This window comes from Magnolia sinica, chromosome 13, assembly GCF_029962835.1.
Source record: "Magnolia sinica isolate HGM2019 chromosome 13, MsV1, whole genome shotgun sequence".
Classification (NCBI taxonomy): Eukaryota; Viridiplantae; Streptophyta; class Magnoliopsida; order Magnoliales; family Magnoliaceae; genus Magnolia; species Magnolia sinica.
In genome coordinates this window covers 79,222,374-79,240,172 of record NC_080585.1, presented here as the reverse complement: position 1 = coordinate 79,240,172, position 17,799 = coordinate 79,222,374, and positions in this window count along the sequence as shown.

The window sequence follows — 17,799 nt, the reverse complement described above, 5'->3', positions numbered from 1 at the left end:
TTTTATTACAATCCAAGTAAAAGGTAAAGTATAAAACATGAAAATATGCAAATTCGAAATTATCAGTTGAGCTCTAATGGCTCAACTAAATCAGTATGAAGGCTCTCCTTGCCGAGCTCCTCCTCAGTTATCCCTGAGTTCCCGTCATAAGGGTCTCCACTTGTCATCAATCTTGCATCTATTTGGTGCAACCGCATGATTGGGTGAGTGAAAACTCAGTGGAAATTTCCCGCAAGGATTCATACATATCGAGTCATTCCAAAATAGTTCAAACCAATATATTAAATCATAATGAGAAGAATATGAACTTATACGTAATGTATGGAGGTACAAATGTATGCTTAAGTCGTAGTCTGTGGATGCACATCCAACCGTCAAAATAAAGGGTCGCCCAAGGAGAACTAGTCACCCGAAAAAATATTGTGGGGCTTGAGTAATGAAATTTGATATAGTAACTCATATTCATCACATCCATGTGGAGACTAAAGAGTTACTTACTATTGGTATTAACTTCATTAGTATCAAATTATAACAATTCTAACCCATATAACGAGAAATGGACCAAGCTTATCATTGTAATGGAAGCAAGATTTCTTACATTTAATGCAACTATATATGTACTTAAGTAATTTCAAATGTGGCATAATGTATGTGCAACAACCCTTATGAGATGGATTAGAGTAACATAATTTAAGGCATTCCCACATGTTTATTCATGTCAATTCAAAGTTAAAGGAACACAACTACTATTATATAATATCCTTCTACAACTATTTTAGAATTCCATGAAATGATGAAGCCATGTGGGATATCCCTCACCTTGAAGTGTGGATTTTCTTCTTGCTAGACTAGGGATCACAAAGGAGTTCAACGCACTCGATCTACCCTCACTAGCTTGAATTGACTCAATTCGACTTATTGAACCTATATGAGAGATGATTTCAGTTTTTATCATAAGACTAAAAATGATATAATAATAAATTGATTAAAATCCAAACGAAGATTCTAAAACTAACTTACTTAAATGTGTCCCAAACTTGGCTCGAGTTCAAACCGAGTCAACTCAGTGCCAACCCGATTACAACCCCCTTCTACTCTTTCTCCCATTCTTCCTCCATCCTTTCCCTTTTTCTTTTCTTCTTTTCTCCTTGCGTTGTGGGGTTCCAGCAAACTCTGGACCCAACTAGACAGTGAATCAGAGTCCTGACTCGGTTTTGAACTGAGTTGACTCAGAAACTTGCCCCATCTTTCCTTCTTCTCTCTGATCTTCTTCTTCCTTCTCCATTTTCTCTCTCCTCTTTTCCTTCTTCTCTCTCTGTCTCTCTACTGAATTTCACGTAATAACCCAGCCAAACCCAAATCTAACACGATTCCTCGACTCGCTCGGTTCGAGCTAGTGCAGCTAGTCACACACCCTCTCTTCCTTCTCTATCTTCCGCCTTCTTCTTTCTCCTCTTTCTTCCCTTGCTCTCTTCTTCTTTCTACAGCCTCTTTCTTTCTTTTCTTCTTATGGCAGGCCCAAGAATGGATGCTGACACAACTCAGTGCGTCATCAGGTGGTGAACTTGGCCACTCTCTCTCTCTCTATTCATTCCTTTTTCTTCTTTCCTTCCTACTTCCCTTCTCTTTCTCTCTGTCTTCTTTTCTTTCTTCTCCATTCGAACTGGCAACCCCAACCAATGCCAGAGATAACGAGTCGACCCAGTTGAGGCAGTGACCCGACAGCGAGTCAGTGGATTTGATTTGAGTCGAGACAAAACAGCAACATCGCCTCTCTCTCTCTCTCTCTCTTCTCTATCTTCTGATCTTCTTTCTCTTCTTCTTCTCGTTCTTCCTTCTGCTTCACTCTCTCTTGCTTTGTTAGGGAGACAGAAGCAGTGCTGGACTCGGCCAGGGCTCACAGCGACTCGAACCGAGTCGACTGATCTCGATGCGGTGGCATGAAACTCACTGTCCTTTCTTTTCAAATTTCCTTTCTCTTTTTCCCATGGCTGCCCTAAAAACTAGATATTTATAGCCTCTCTAAAACCACTTCTAGAACCATTGAGCACAACTAATCTGGAGATTAGTTACAGATTTCTAATTCATATTAATTGGCACTTTGTTAGACTATAACCACTAATTTCTCCCTGATTAGTTTGCATAGCCATAATCCACTTGTGCTGATGAGTTAATGGGATGTTGGCCCACCTAAAGTTCAGTTTTGATCAAGGTTTGATGGCCCACTGCTGATGCACGGTTTTCATAGCCGATCGAGGAAGATGACTCACCATCCATGGCATATTTCGAACGAGAGGTTTATCTCATGATCTGAGGCATCTGGATGGCTTGGATAGGACCACCGATCACTGTGGGACCCATCAGATGGACGGTCGTTAGGGTTTTTGAATAGGAATAGGTTTCCACTTGCAGCGGCTCTTTTATTGCGAAAGAAGCCCTAGAGATTAGAGAGAATGGATGGCTGGGAAGTTTCTGCATGAAGGGCTGAGATTGAGGGAATCCCGCATGTGGTTAGCCAGCCTAGAAGCAAAAAGGCGTAATGGTTTCCGTTTTTGGAAATTCAAGCCGCACAACTCAATTTGTGCAGGTGGTTGTGGTCACACGTGATTATTGTAATGGACGTGAAGAGCCGGATTCTAGTCAAATTTTCCATGCGGACCCGATGGACGATTCGGATCAATAATCCAATCTCAAATGGTGGGCCCACATTCAAACGGACGGACGTCTGGATTCAAACGCGAGCGCGGTGGGAAAATGGGTAGAAATCCCGATTTTTATTTTTAACGGGTCAGCTCTGGTTTGACTAGGAGCGTGGTCTCATGCATTGTGGGAGCACACTATTCGTGTACCCGCGAGGTTTAAAAGTGGGGTCCAGGTGGTGATCAGAGCAAATCCACACCGTCCATTTTGTTTTGGAAGGCTCAATCAGAGCCTTTGATCAACTATCAGGCATATTCAAAGCTCAGGTGGGCCGTATCAAGTGTTTTGAGTGTTTTTCAATGGTCGGATATGTTCCAAGTCTGATTCCCACTAGAGTACAAGGTTTTTGGGAATTTTTTAAAGGATAATTAGCGATGGATTTAGTGATCGAATGCCTTGATTATGATAGTCAGTGCTGGATTTCCATATTAAGTGATGTGAGCCTAACCATAGATGGATTTGGCGACATACGCCAGCAGTTCCATGACAATTGCATTAATACAAGGGTACCTTTAATACAAAATTAGGGGTTTTAAATGGTGATGTTAAGCGATCCAATAGTTGGATGGCTTGGTCATCAACATTAGAGTTTTCTAGTTTGATCTGAGTTAAAATTCGTAGCTGATCATCTGGTTTACTTAAAGTGTTCAGGTGATGATTGAGTGTAGATCATAAATCTTAGTTATTGTAGCTTGATGAATGGCGGGTTTGATGATCAGGGGTTTGTTGTTAACTATGGATAGTTTATTCCACTTATCGAGAAGATAGAGATCCTAGATGACGTGCTAGTCTTACTTGAAATTCAATAGAGGGGTGGTCCAATCTATGGATGACGATTGATGGTTGGATCATCATGTTGATGTACTCTTTGGTTGAAAGGTCAAGGACCAGCTCGAAGTACCTTGTAGGTACGTTGTGGATGTCATAGTCTGAATCTAAAGGTCAAGATGATTAGATTGAGGATAGCTGGATGGAGGTGTGTGGTGTAAATTACATGTGTTCTCACACATGTACAAAGTCATTTAGATCTCTATAGTAACACCCGAGTATAGAAATTACGGGGTGTTACATTTAATGTGATTCATTTATACACTACTCCTTTTGTCGACTTGGCCAACAAATTTCAGAACCCGCATGGGCAGCCCCCTCGATAGGGCGCGCAAGAACTAATTTAACCCAGTTGGTCAAAATACGGATAGTCAGTAGTAGTTGAACTACGAGGGACGTTTGCTCCCAATGTCGTATGATCCATAGTTAGTCTAGAGGAGATAAATTGGCTCATAAACTAGCCGACCATGTTCGTTAACCAAGTATATACATGCCTGCTTGAACCTAAGACACCCTGCATCCATTTGTGCCCCTTAATAACTAGATTTTTGAACCTACAAGTCTCGAGAGCCGGGCATGATGGAATGGGACACTATGTCTGAGCTGTCTTACTAAGCCGGGGTGATGAGCCTCCCCGTAGTGACCGTGAGCAAGAACTCTTCGTTACAATTACCCTTTGTAAGTTGTTTTTTTATTACAAGTGACAATCCCAATCAGGTCAAGGATCACAAGAGCAAGACTGCCACAGCCGCCTAGGCCGCGCGATCGGGATAAGGCATTGATCTGTTAGGGAGTCCTAGATTCGAGCCTGATCACTCAAACTTCAAGTCTAGCCTCGTGAATTGTTCATCTAGGGCCCAAATCTAACCGACCCATCACTGACTAATCAAAACAACCGTAACTAAATTAAAGATCTACCCAAAGCCGAGCCACCTATGGCCCGGATCTTAACTAATGGACCAAATCAACCCGATCACTCATTTAGCCAAGAACCAATGATCGGGAGTGAGATCATGACCAAATAACCATTTTCTCTAATTTCAAATAGGCCACACTATAAACTTAATTAATCCAGACCCTAACAACTGCACCCAAGAAATCTCCGTTACCAATTCATTTGAAAAATGCCCCGATTATCCGAACAAGCTTTAGACCGCTCGTTAGTGGGCCACTAGTTTTGAAACTATAGAATTATGTCTATCTCACTGGGCTTGACGTCCATTTCATACGGGGGGCTCAAACGATGCCCCGAACCGTACAACTTTGACCGTGAAGGTAGAACCTGAAAGGCGCGACTTTCCAAGACTTAAAACCTGAAACTTAAGTGAGTTGGTCCCGCCACTAAAATAACAAAGTTACGACTTTCTAACCGTTGGATTTCATTTAAACTCAAACCATAGATCAGGGATATTTCCATGCTCTTATTCGACAAGTTAGACCCTAGATCAAATAATAGTACCGTCGATCATAAATCGAGCCCCCACGATCAATTGACTCATCCATTTGCCACCAAACTTGGGACAACCCTTAATAAGACTATGGGACACCTATTCCATGGTACGGATGGGCTAGGGGACCACTGGGACAGCCCTAAGGACCAGAAATGCACCTACTAAGGGTATATGCAATAAGACTAGCCTCCTTAAGGCAATTGGGTTAACTTCCAAGCTATATAGGCTCTAAAATCTCTCCCTCACTCTCATACAAATTTTCTAGTGAGAGGGGAGAGAGAGGAGAGAGTAGAGAGAGAGTGGAGAGGGAAGGAGCTCCAAAGAGCTGGGAATTGAGGAAATTCCCTCTCCTATCACAACCCCATGCCGGAAATCATGACTCTGCCGCCATAGAAGCAGTTTATGGGCAATCAAAAGGTATCCACCCTATCTTTTCCCAAATTTTAGTACATTGAGCCACTTACATGTGTCCTAACATGCAGATCCATTTGGCATAGAGCTCCGATGCATCAATTCATGGGACAGGCACCCTAAGAGCGGCTCCACAAGCCATCAGCCATCCCTAGGAGCGAACCATTAACTATAGGTGGCTGTTAATCAAACCTAAGCCAAATTTAGTGATTATGGTTATAGGATTTGTTTTGCATGTCAATTGCATGTGTTGTATTGGTAAGTTAGGAGTGTCATCTTAGATAAATTCTGATTAGGGAAGAAACGTTGGACTCTCAACGGTCCTAACCCTTGGTTTGCCTGATTTTCTATTTACTATGAAAAATTAAAGCATGACATATCCCCAATTTCTGAAACAGATGGGAAAATCCATTTGCATGTCCCCTATACACATGACTAACTATCAATTTCAATCCATACATGTTTAATTTCTCTGTAATTAGGCTCGATTACATGCTTACTTAGAATTCCCCCTGTATTTAAGAATCCATGATGAATTATGATGACGATGACTATAATTTATTATTATGTATGCTTAAATCCCTCACAACTAGAAGTAGATCGACATCTACTTTAATCTGATTCATTTATACACTGCCCCTTTTGCCGGGTTGGTCAACAAATTTCAGAACATGCATGGGCAGCCCCTCCAGTAAGGCCACCTAAGGACTAATTTGACCCAGTTAGTCAAAATACAGATAATCAGCAGTAGTTGGACTATACAGGACGTTTGCTCCTAATATTGTACGATCCATAGTTCATCTAGATGAGACAAATTGGCTCATCTGCTTGCCAACCATGTTCGTTAACCATGTATATACATGCCTGCTTGAACCTGAGACACCCTGCGTCCATTTATGCCCACTGATAACTAGCTTGTTACGGCCCACAAGTCTTGGGAGCCGGGCATGGTGGAATGGGACACTATGCCCAAGCTATCGGCCTAAGACGGGGTGACGAGCCTCCTCGTAGTGACCATGAACAAGAACCCTTCCTTACAATTGCCCCTCATATGTTACTTTTTTATTGGGAGTGACGAACCCAATCGGGTCAAGGATCCCGAGAGCAAGACTGCCACGGTCGCCCGAGCCATGCGATCGGGATAGGGCATTGATCTATTAGGGTGTCCTAGTTTCCCAAAAATGCTGGTCGAATGAATGTAACTAATCAACATGGCTAACATGTCCACCATCATATTGCATTAGTTAGGTTGGCGACTCGGCAGTCGAGGTCGCATTGAGGGAGTGTTTAGCATTGCGATTGTTAAACGGTGTCACTCGAGGGAGTGTTGGATGTGAGGGCATGCGTCATATCATAGAACCATGCAAATGCATTAATAAGAGTAATGAGGATTTTGTGATTGATTGCTTTTCACTAACTTCATCCATTGAATTAATAATATGCGTAACTTATTGTAATAGTATCCACTGAGTTAATCAATCACTCCTACTCTGGGATGGTGTTTTAAAATACCAACCAGAACCTTTCTTAGATGTAGGGATTATAGAGTTTGATGCGCTTAATGGAGTAAGCGTGGATGAGGAAGAGTGATCATACTTCCAGATCTTCAGCGGGTCCCCATAGACCACCTTAGATAGCGATGAGGACCAGGGTAGGGTTTTGTATTCTCGATTATGACCATTTTTGTGGGACACTGTCCCTCACATTCACTTACATTATTTTTGTCGAATCTGTTTACTCCATGTTAATTACACATTGGTCTTGATTTATGTTGCATGGTCCACTTAATTTCTTCATTGCTTATGAAACAAATGAATTATGCAGAGTATGAAACCCAGTAGGGCATAAGTGGCACCCGAGAATTCGGGAGCCGAGTACCTACTTGGCCCCCGAAATCTGGGGCATTATAAGTGGTATCAAAGCATGGTTTGGGATTAAACTGGGTCGTGGGCTGTGGATTCGACATAACACATTCGCTGACGTGGATGGGAGCGTCGAAACTTACCAACGTTAAACCCTAGGGCTGAACTCGCAGTCATCTCGAGTATTCAGTTCTTAGTTTAGAAATTTGAACTTAAAAGGGACTTAAATGAAGAGAGAGTAGCTATGATGATAGTAGTAGAGGCTGGGTCTTGGAGCACTCAAATGTGTTTCGGCCATAATCTGGCAAGAACTCACAAATTCAGTTTACGTAACCTAGTGTTTCAAGGTTGGGTGACTAAAGTAGCTTGCCCTACCCCAAAATCATGTATAGTAAGCCCGATAATTCATTTTGGTTTATGAGATATATCAATTTTAAGTTCTGACAGTCCAGATCATCTTTCCTTCCTATTGGGACTTTTTCTGGCCCACCCTGATCATGGAACGGTCAAACCAGAGTCGGATTGGGAAAGAAGGGGGAGTATGGAGTGAGAAAAACTTAGGTTCGCCGTGAACCGGTACCCCTAAGCCCAAATGGGCCACCGCTAACTCCGATCGACTAATTCCAGTTGATCCTAGACGTGGGATGATCAAAATCCCTTATTCCCTAAACCCATCTTCCTCAAGGTCACCAAATTCTCACATATCTCCACTTTATTCCTCTAATTTTTCTAAGTACTTTTCATATTAGACAACTCCTAAAGCTTAAAAGATGAAGAGCTATAATTATACTAAAACTTAATATAAATAGTAAAAATGTAAATAAAATAGATTTTAGACCATTTACGTGATGGAATCTCACTAAATAACCTAGATTTTTGGCTAAAGTGGCTCCTCCTACCCCAAAATCATATATGACATGTCGAATAACTAATTATGGTTTGAAAGATACCCCATTTTCCAACAAAGAGTGACAGAGCCACCGCCAAAACGGCGCACCACTGCCGGACACCACAGATGATGGTGGGGCGACCACCAACCACCACAGGGGGTGGCGAGGCCACCGCCAGATTTTTTCAGAAAATCCTAAATTTTAGGCAAACTTCAAAAATTCATCTCCTTCAATATAACTAGGTGATTTAAAAGCCAGATTAAAGCTTGATAAGTCTTGTTTCATATATAAATAAATAAATAATAAAATAAAAATTATAATATAGTTAAATTTAGGATGATTTGACAACTGTCCAAAAATCATTAGTTTCAAACAGTTTTTACTTCTAGAATTTTAATAATTTATATACATATCCAAATGAGATGAAATTTTGTGGGATGGAAACTTAATGATAAAAAACATAAAAATTTAAAAAATAATTTAGATACTAAAAGTTATAAGAAACATTACTAGAAATAGAGACATTTTGCAATCATACAAAAATCAATAGCTTTAGACAACTGTTACTTCTAGAATTTTAATACTTTTTCTACAACTCCAAATGAAATAAAATTTTGTATAATGACTTTAAACTTGATAATAAACCTTCATAAAAACTTTAAAAATAATTCAGCAACTAAAAATATACAAAATGTTACAAGTAATAGAGACACTTTGGAATAATACCGAAAATCATTGGTTTTGGACGCCGGTACTTCCAAAAATTTTATAATTTTTATGGAACTTTAAATGAAATGAAATTTTGTGAAATAAAAGTCAAATTAATAATAATAATAATACTAATAATAATAATAATAATGATAATAATAATAATAATAGTAATAATAGTAATATAATTAAGTAACTAAAAGTGACAAAGATGTTGTAAACAATAGATGAGTTGGACATGAATTAAAATAAGAAGTCTCTTTAACAAAGACCTAAAAGACAACCTTATAAATGTAAAACTCGAACTTCCTAATGAATTTTGATATTCCCTAAATGTCTAGAATAATTGGACTATGGAATTACAGAACCATATACCTGCGAAGCATTCGCGGCTTGACCCAATTCTCAATCCTGGATGATTACCAATGGACTCACTGTTATAACTAACAGAAGACTAGGATCCACTGGGACTAGGAATAGATACAATGAGCCTTCTACTCTGGTGAGGTAGATGATCAAGTATTGGGTTTAAGCCCACTACAATCATTTCTCTATGTTGGCAGAACACTGAAAACAGATATTGTTACTCTAGACAGATGGAAATCGTCGTCATGAATCCAAATATTTTAAAAAAAAATCATAGTAAACCATCAGGATGAAAAAGTTTTAAGGGGGGTAGACTACAATGAGCTAGACTACAATAGTTAGTATGCACCCTACCATACATATGAACGAGAAATCAACGAAACTTAGGTATACAAAATTTGAATAACTTTACCTATTTACATTAGGCAATTTGATGAAATTGTTTTTAAGGGTGGTAGATTGTAAAATCCTAAATTTTTTGCTATTATGGATTATCAAATATTCTTAAATTATATATATATATATATATATATATATATATATATATATATATATATATATATATATAAATAAAATTTTAGGGGCCTGTTGTAGTGTGTTCTAGCTGGTTGCTATGCAATGTTTTGCACCCGCCTAAATTCGAGCCTGATCACTTAAACCTCAAGTCTAGCCTCGTGAATTGTTCATCTAAGGCCCAAAACTAACTGACCTGTCACTAACTAATCAAGACAACCATAACTAAATTAGAAATCTACCCAAAGCTAAGCCAACTATGGCCCGGATCTTAACTAATGGACCAAATCAACCTGGTCACTCATTTAGCCAAGAACCAACGATCGAGAGTGAGATCTTGACCAAATAACCATTTTCTCTAATTTTGAAAAGGCTACACTATAAACTTAAGTAATCCAGACCTTAACAACTACGCCCAAGAAATCTCCGTACCCAATTCATTCGAAAAATGCCCCAATTATCTGAACAAGCTTTAGACCGCTCGTTGGTGGGCCACTAGTTCGAAAATTATAGAATTATGTTCGTCTCACTAGGCTTGACGTCCATCATAGATGGTGGGCTCAAATGATGCCCCAAACCGCACAACTTGGACCATGAAGGTAGAGCTTGAAAGGCGAGACTCTGCAAGACTTGAAACCTGAAACTTAAGTGAGTTAGTCCCGCCACTAAAATGGCAAAGTTACGACTTTCCAACCATTGAATTTCATTCAAACTCAAACCATAGATTAGGGATATTTCTTGGCTCTTATCCGCCAAGTTAGACCCCAGATCGAATAATAGTGACCGTCGATCACAAATCGAGCCCTTCCGATCAATTGACTCATCTGTTTGCCACCAAACTTGGGACAGCCCTTAATAAGACTATGGGATACATATTCCATGGCATAGATGGGCTAGGGGGACACTAAGATAGGGACCAGAAAAGCACCCACTAAGGGTATATGCATTAAGACTAGCCTCCTTAGGGCCAATTGGGTTAACTTCTAAGCTATGTAGGCTCTAAAAACTCTCTCCCTCACTCTCATATGAATTTTCCAGTAAGAGGGGAGAGAGAAAAGAGAGTAGAGAGAGAGTAGCGAGGGAAGGAGCTCCAAAGAACTGGAAATTGAGGAAATTCCCTCTCCTACCACAACCCCACGCCAGAAATCATGACTCCGCCGCCATAGAAGCGGTTTGCTTGCGATCGAAAGGTATCCACCCTATCTTTTCCCAAATTTTACTACATTGAGCCACTTTCATGTGTCCTAACATGCAGATCCATTTGGCATAGAGCTCCGACACATCAATTCACTGGACAGGCACCCTAAGAGTGGCTCCGCCAAGCCATCAGCCATCCTAGGTGCGGACCATTAACTATAGGTGGCCGTTTATCAAACCTAGGCTGAATTTAGTGATTATGGTTGTAGGATTTGCTTTGCATGTCAATTGCATGTGTTGTATTGGTAAGTTAGGAATGTCTTCTTGGATAAATTTCGATTAGGGAAGAAACGTTGGAGTCTCAATGGTCTTAACCCTTGCTTTGCCTGATTTTTTGTTTACTATGAAAAATTAAAGCTTAACATATCCCCAATTTCTAAAACAGATAGGAAAATCATATTGCATGTCCCCTATACATATGACTAACTATTAATTTCAATCTATACATGTTTAATTTCTCCGTAATTAGGCTCGATTACATGCTTATTTAGAATTTCCCCTATATTTAAGAATCCATGATGAATTATGATGATAATGACTATAATTTATTGCTATGTATGCCTAAATCCCTCACAATTAGAAGTAGATCGACATCTACTTTAATGTGATTCATTTATACATTGCCCCTTTTGCCGGGTTGGCCAACAAATTTTAGAACCCGCATGGGCAGCCCTTCTGGTAGGGCCGCCCAAGGACTAATTTGACCTAGTTGTTGAAATATAGATAGCCGGTAGTAGTCGGACTACGCAGGACATTTGCTTCCAATGTCATACGATCTGGAGTTCGTCTAGAGGGGACAAATTAGCTCATCAGTAGGCCGACCATGTTCGTTAACCATTTATGTGCATGCTTCCTTGAACCTAAGATACCCTACATCTATTTTCTCCCACCGATAACTAGCTTGTTATGGCCCATAAGTCTGCGGAGCCGGGCATGGTGGAATGGGACACTATGCCCGAGTTGTGGTCCTACGCCGGGGCGATGAGCCTCCCCGTAGTGACCCTGAGCAAGAACTCTTTCTTACATTTCCCCCTCATATGTTGTTGTTTTATATTGGGAGTGACGAACCCAATCGAGTCAAGGATTATCAGAGCAAGACTGCCACGGCCACCCGAGCCACTCGATCAGGATAGGGCATTGATCTGTTAGGGTGTCCCAGCTTCCCCAAACTGTTGTTCAAATGAATGTAACTAATCAACATGGCTAACATGCTCACCATCACATATCATTAGTTAGGTTGGTGACTCGGTAGTCGAGGTCGCATTGAGGGAATGTTCAGCATTGCGATCATTAAAGGTGTTACTCGAGGGAGTGTTGGATGTGAGGGCATGCATCATATCATGGAACCATGCATATGCATTAATAAGAGATTAGGATTTTATGATTGATTTCTTTTCACTAACTTTGTCCATAGAATTGATAATATGCTTAACTTATTGCTAATGGTATCCACTAAGTTGATCACTAACTCCCACTCTAGGATAGTGTTTTAAAACACCAACCAGAACCTGTCTTAAATACAGGGATTACAGAGTTCGATGCGCTTGATGGAGCAAGTGTGGATGAGGAGAAGCGGTTGTACTTTCAGATCTTTGGCGGGTCCCCATAGACCGCCTTAGGATAGCGATGGGGCTTAGGGCAAGGTTTTGTGTTCTGGATTATGACCATTTTTTGTGGGACACGGTCCCTCATGTTCACTTACATTATTTTTTCCGGATCTGTTTTCTCCATGTTAGTTGCACATGTGTTTATGATTTAAGTCTTGATTTATGCTGCATGGTCTACTTAATTTCTCCATTGCTTATGAAACAAACAAATTATGCATAGTATAAAACCCAGTAGGGCATAAGGCACCCAGGAATTTGGGAGCCGAGTACCTACTTGGCCCCCAAAAATTTGGGGCGTTACAGATTATTTGCGACATCCAATCCTGAGAAGTGATGTAACATACATGGCGATTTACTTACATGGACTGTGCACCACTCACTAACCTACGGGATTATGTGCCGACCAAGAGGGCAACTATCCGAAACGCATTACGTCTATGATAATATATATAAACCACTATATATGAGGCCTATAACACATCACTAACATCAATAGTGAAATAAATCTAACCTTTGCAGTTTCAGAAATCCAAGACACATGCCCAAGCCATAAAGGAAGGTAGTACAAGGCTAACATAAAAGAGGAGAACAGTAGCATTAAGTTATCTCAATAAAAGAGAAGAGTAGCAAATAGGCTAACTCAATAAAAATAAAGAGAGAGGAGAAAAAGGCCAACTTAATATAGAGTGGAAGCACGCATCGCTCTCAAAATTGGCAAAGGGCAAGGCTTGTATCCATCACCCCACATAAATTAATAAAAATCATACATTAACCATAATTCCTAAAAGAATAAATAATTGATAATGGTAAATCAATCAATTGCATGGAAAATCACGGTAATATGAAAGTATACAAAAACAAGATAAATCATATTAACTCAAATTAGTGTAAGCTTTAAAAGAATCTCTCACCTTAGCCTTATATCTAAACCCTCGGTAGATATTCATGTATGAAAGCTTTTACATGAATTAAGATATCACTTGAGCAAGAGGGAGACACCCCACCTGTGGAGAAGGAAGAGGATGAGAGTGTCTAGGCTCTCTCTCTCTCTCTCTCTCTCTCTCTCTCTCTCTCTCTCTCTCTCTCTCTCTTCCTTCGGTGTTAAGAGATTTCGGCGTGTGAGTGGAGGGGGGACGCACACTCCTTTTATAAAGGAGTGGGTGTGTGAGAGGGGTGTGTTTCACATCATACTTGGATTCAGTTTCTTCAATTTGCCCTTCTCTAACGATCTTTCTTTAAATCTAATTTGTCTATTGTGTCAGGGTCATCAAACAAAGCTGGGGTATATGATTTTCTTGGTTATCCAAATTTTAGATTGGCCTATTTTGAAAATTCTCTCTACTAGTGCTAAAACGAACTTGATTTCAATTAACGATCTATACTTGATGATCAAGGCCCAATTTTGAGAGAAATGTGTAGTTACGATAGGGAAACAATTGAACAAATTTTGGTGGTTGATCGATGGTGAAAAAAGTCTAAATCTAAAATTTCACCTTTTGTACCAAAAGGAAGGAACTGGCTTCAACCTTCAGAGGTATAGGATCATAAATTGGAGTCTAAATTTTGTATAACGTCGTAGTCATATGAGACTAAAGTGTGGTCCAAATTTGAGTTAGGATGGACTACAGAAAGTGGTTAAATTGGAAGATCCAAATTTATAAGGAGTTGGTAAGACTTGAAAGGATATCTTCGCGCTTAAGGAAAAGCCTACCAAAGTGCGGTCTTCATATTTCACACTTGGTCCATATGATGGGCAATCCAAGTCTTTCATATGAAGGAAAATATCCTACTACAACTAAAATTACAATTTATACCACTGATACTAAAGAATGAATATGAGGCAATGTCCTAGAGGGGGGTGAATAGGACTTTTTTAAATATTTTTCCTATTTAAAAAATCCTAGTTACCTAACTTAAATAATTATTCACTTTAAAGCAAGTAAGTCAATTTAACTCTAAGGCATCCAAGCCAATAGAGAATCCAATTACAAACGCTACTCAAGATATACAAATAGAGCAACTAACCTATAGTAATGTGAGCTTATATGTGGAATGTGCTACCTATCAATCAATGACATTCATTCAATCATGTACAAGAATTTTAAACATTCAAGCATATATAAGCATGATTAAACAGATGCGCAAATGGTAATTCTAAACACAAGCATGTATAGTGGTTCAGCTACGTGCCTACTCCACTACCGTCATCTACACTCAATCCCAGAGTGCACCAAATTTCACTATTAATGGTTTTAAAATGGGTTCACCAATAACCTTTACAGTCTTATTGTCACGCCCCAGACTCGGTAACCGGATTCACGAGGAACCCGATGGCCGGTTCTAGCCGCAACAGCCTCCGTAGTACCCCATTCTCGGCTCCTGAAGCAGGTTCCGATCCTGGGATCCTACAAGGAGGATTTCCATAACAATATAACCATTTCCAATATGAGCATACCCAAGATCATAACAAGTAAATCTGATAATAAAAAAAAAGCACATATCACAAAATCCACTAAGAATTTAAACTTTCACAAGTTTACATAAGGTCCAAAAGGACATACATAAGATAATAGAAGAAAGAAAGGAAGGATGCAATACTGGGTCCTCAAGCTCAGCTCTAATCCAAACTCTGTCACTGCGACACCTACCTAGGATCTCCTGCACGCATCAATCATGCATAAGCTTATAGAAGCTTAGAGGGTGGTGTAAGTGTGTGATAATAGTGCACAGTGTTGAGGGTCAAATATTGCATATTAGACCCAGTTATTATTTGATTCTGCGAACATGATACTGTTTAATGCCCTGTTTTAATCGTGTTGATCATGCAAGGTGTATTTAGGAGCTTAGACTGAAAAAGGGTACTAAAAGTATGGATTTGATGCTCTGAAGTCACCAAGGTAAGGGACGGACTCTAGTAGACCGAGATCGAGGAATTTACATGCCAGAGATCCAAGGAAATCAAGTTGTTCACGTTAAATAGGCCTGAAAAGTGTCTTAAATACAAGATCACAAGGTTCCCACCATCCGTTCGGCTCAAAACTTCATACAGGGCCTGAAGATCATAAACTAACCGTACACGTCAAATTTCAGCCATTGAATCATTGTAGAAGTGGCCCAATGGATAGATCAGCCCATAAAATCTCCAATTGGGGCCCGCCTGAGATCTAGATATGTTCCAAATTTAGTCTCAACCCTTCAAATTAAGTGACAAAGCGGATGGACGGAGCAGATTTCTTACGAACATCATGACAGACCCCACATGTACATTGCATGTACATAACGTACATGTGCACGAGAGGTGCACCGGATTGGGAGTTCGGTCAAACAAGGGGCTGACCCGCGCCTTCTTCTTCATGGAGACAGCGTCTAATGTTGTCCAATTTATTTTGGCTAATGGGCCCCACACATCATCCAAATGGATGATCAGATCCGTCCATTGCGTCTATATGGGGAAAAAAACCCTCGCCTAGGTGATCTTTTAGTCCCATGCATGTGTACGCGCGTGAATCTTCAGAAAACGCAGGTTGGACGATAAAGAAGAAAACTACGTGGGCCACACCCAAATCAATTCAATATTACCATTCTCAGATGATTTTTTGTCGTGAATGCAATAAACGGAGTGGATTTCTCTTTTGATAAAGATCACGGGTCCACCAAACATTCAGCGTCGGCGTACGGCATGTTTCCAGCGTCCGTGTAACGGACGGACTCTGTCCGTCTTGCAGAAGTTAGTGGGCCCCATACATCGCCTGTACGACTGATCCAAGTCGTCCATCTTATAGAGAGCCTCGAACACTTCAAGAGCATGCTGATACTTTTCACCCATGTGTACATACGTGTGCGATACAGAGGCCACAAGCAGACTGCCCTGCAACGTTCAAAAGTAGTTTTATTGTGATTTCTCCTCTTGGCCGCATTAAATGACGTTTAAAACCACCCATTCTTGACCAAAATTCCGTCCTGAATCCAATGGACGGGGTGGATTTCCCCGAAAATACCTCTGTGGGGCCCCACCAACTCGACAGCGAACTCCTCTTTGCGCAGGCCCTGTTTTCCGCGTCCGGACGAGTCCGGGATTTGCGGGGAGTAGTGGGTCACGATCGTGAATATTTTGAGTGATCCAGACCATCCAATGTGTCCACAGGGACGCCAATAACCTAGCCAAGATTTCAGAATCGACAGATAAGTTGATATCACGCCACAAATACACTCCAAACGCAAGACGTTTTGCGCTTTTGCTTCGCATGCGAATTCTACTACGGGAAAAAGACTCCCGACTGAAGTTGTACAAGGACGGAAGCCATTGCCATGGGGTCTTCTATAAAGGAGAAGGGATTCAAGCTGGAAAGATTATTCAAGGACGGATCGGTTTGGCTTGGACGATTGCACAAGAGAGAGTAGTTGGAGTTTGGTATTTTTTAATTTATTTCTTTTTCTTTTTATTTTATTTTGCTTTCTTTAAAGGATCCAGCCTCATCATGCCTGTGATCGGCTAAACCTCTTAGCTAGGGCTAAGAGGTGAAGCTTGTAGTCTGATGGGAGAGATGTTGTTTATGCCTTTTATTTAGATTGAAGGGGTTTCTGATTTAATTTTATTATGAGAATACTTTTAGTTTTTAATGGCCTGTTGTGACTGAAATTACAATGGGTTTGCAATGGCTTTGAGTATTTCTTTCCCCTTTTTATGCTATGACATCAGGAAGCCCTGTTGTTCACCATCGTCTCCTGGGCATGGTTGGATGTCGGTACCCTTCCTAATCTTCATAATCATCTAATTGGTTGGTAATTAGTTTAATTCTTTTGTTGACTTTGTCTCCTGGGCATGGTTTGGTGATGGAATCCATTCTAATTCATACACCTTTCATCTCTTTAAAATTATATCAGAGGATGTTCAGTTTAATTTCCATGATTCTTGATGCAGGCATAAGATCTCCCTGATCTCTACAAGTGGATCCTCTGAAACCCTAGTTTCCTTCCTCTGAATTCCTTAAGTTTTAGATAATTATTCCACAATTATTCCTTAAATTCTATTGGATTTAGATTACATCTTTTTGCTAGTTCCATATCTAGTTAGTTTCAGATCACGTACAAGTTTCAGTCCTTGTGGATTCGACCTCGGTCTTACCGAGTTTATTACTACATCACAACCCTATACTTGGGAAGTGAACACACAGAAGAATAATAAGAGATACAGGAAGGAGACATGCTCAATGAGAATATCACTAGCCTTACGAAGGCTTATCATGAATATGATGCAATGAGTACT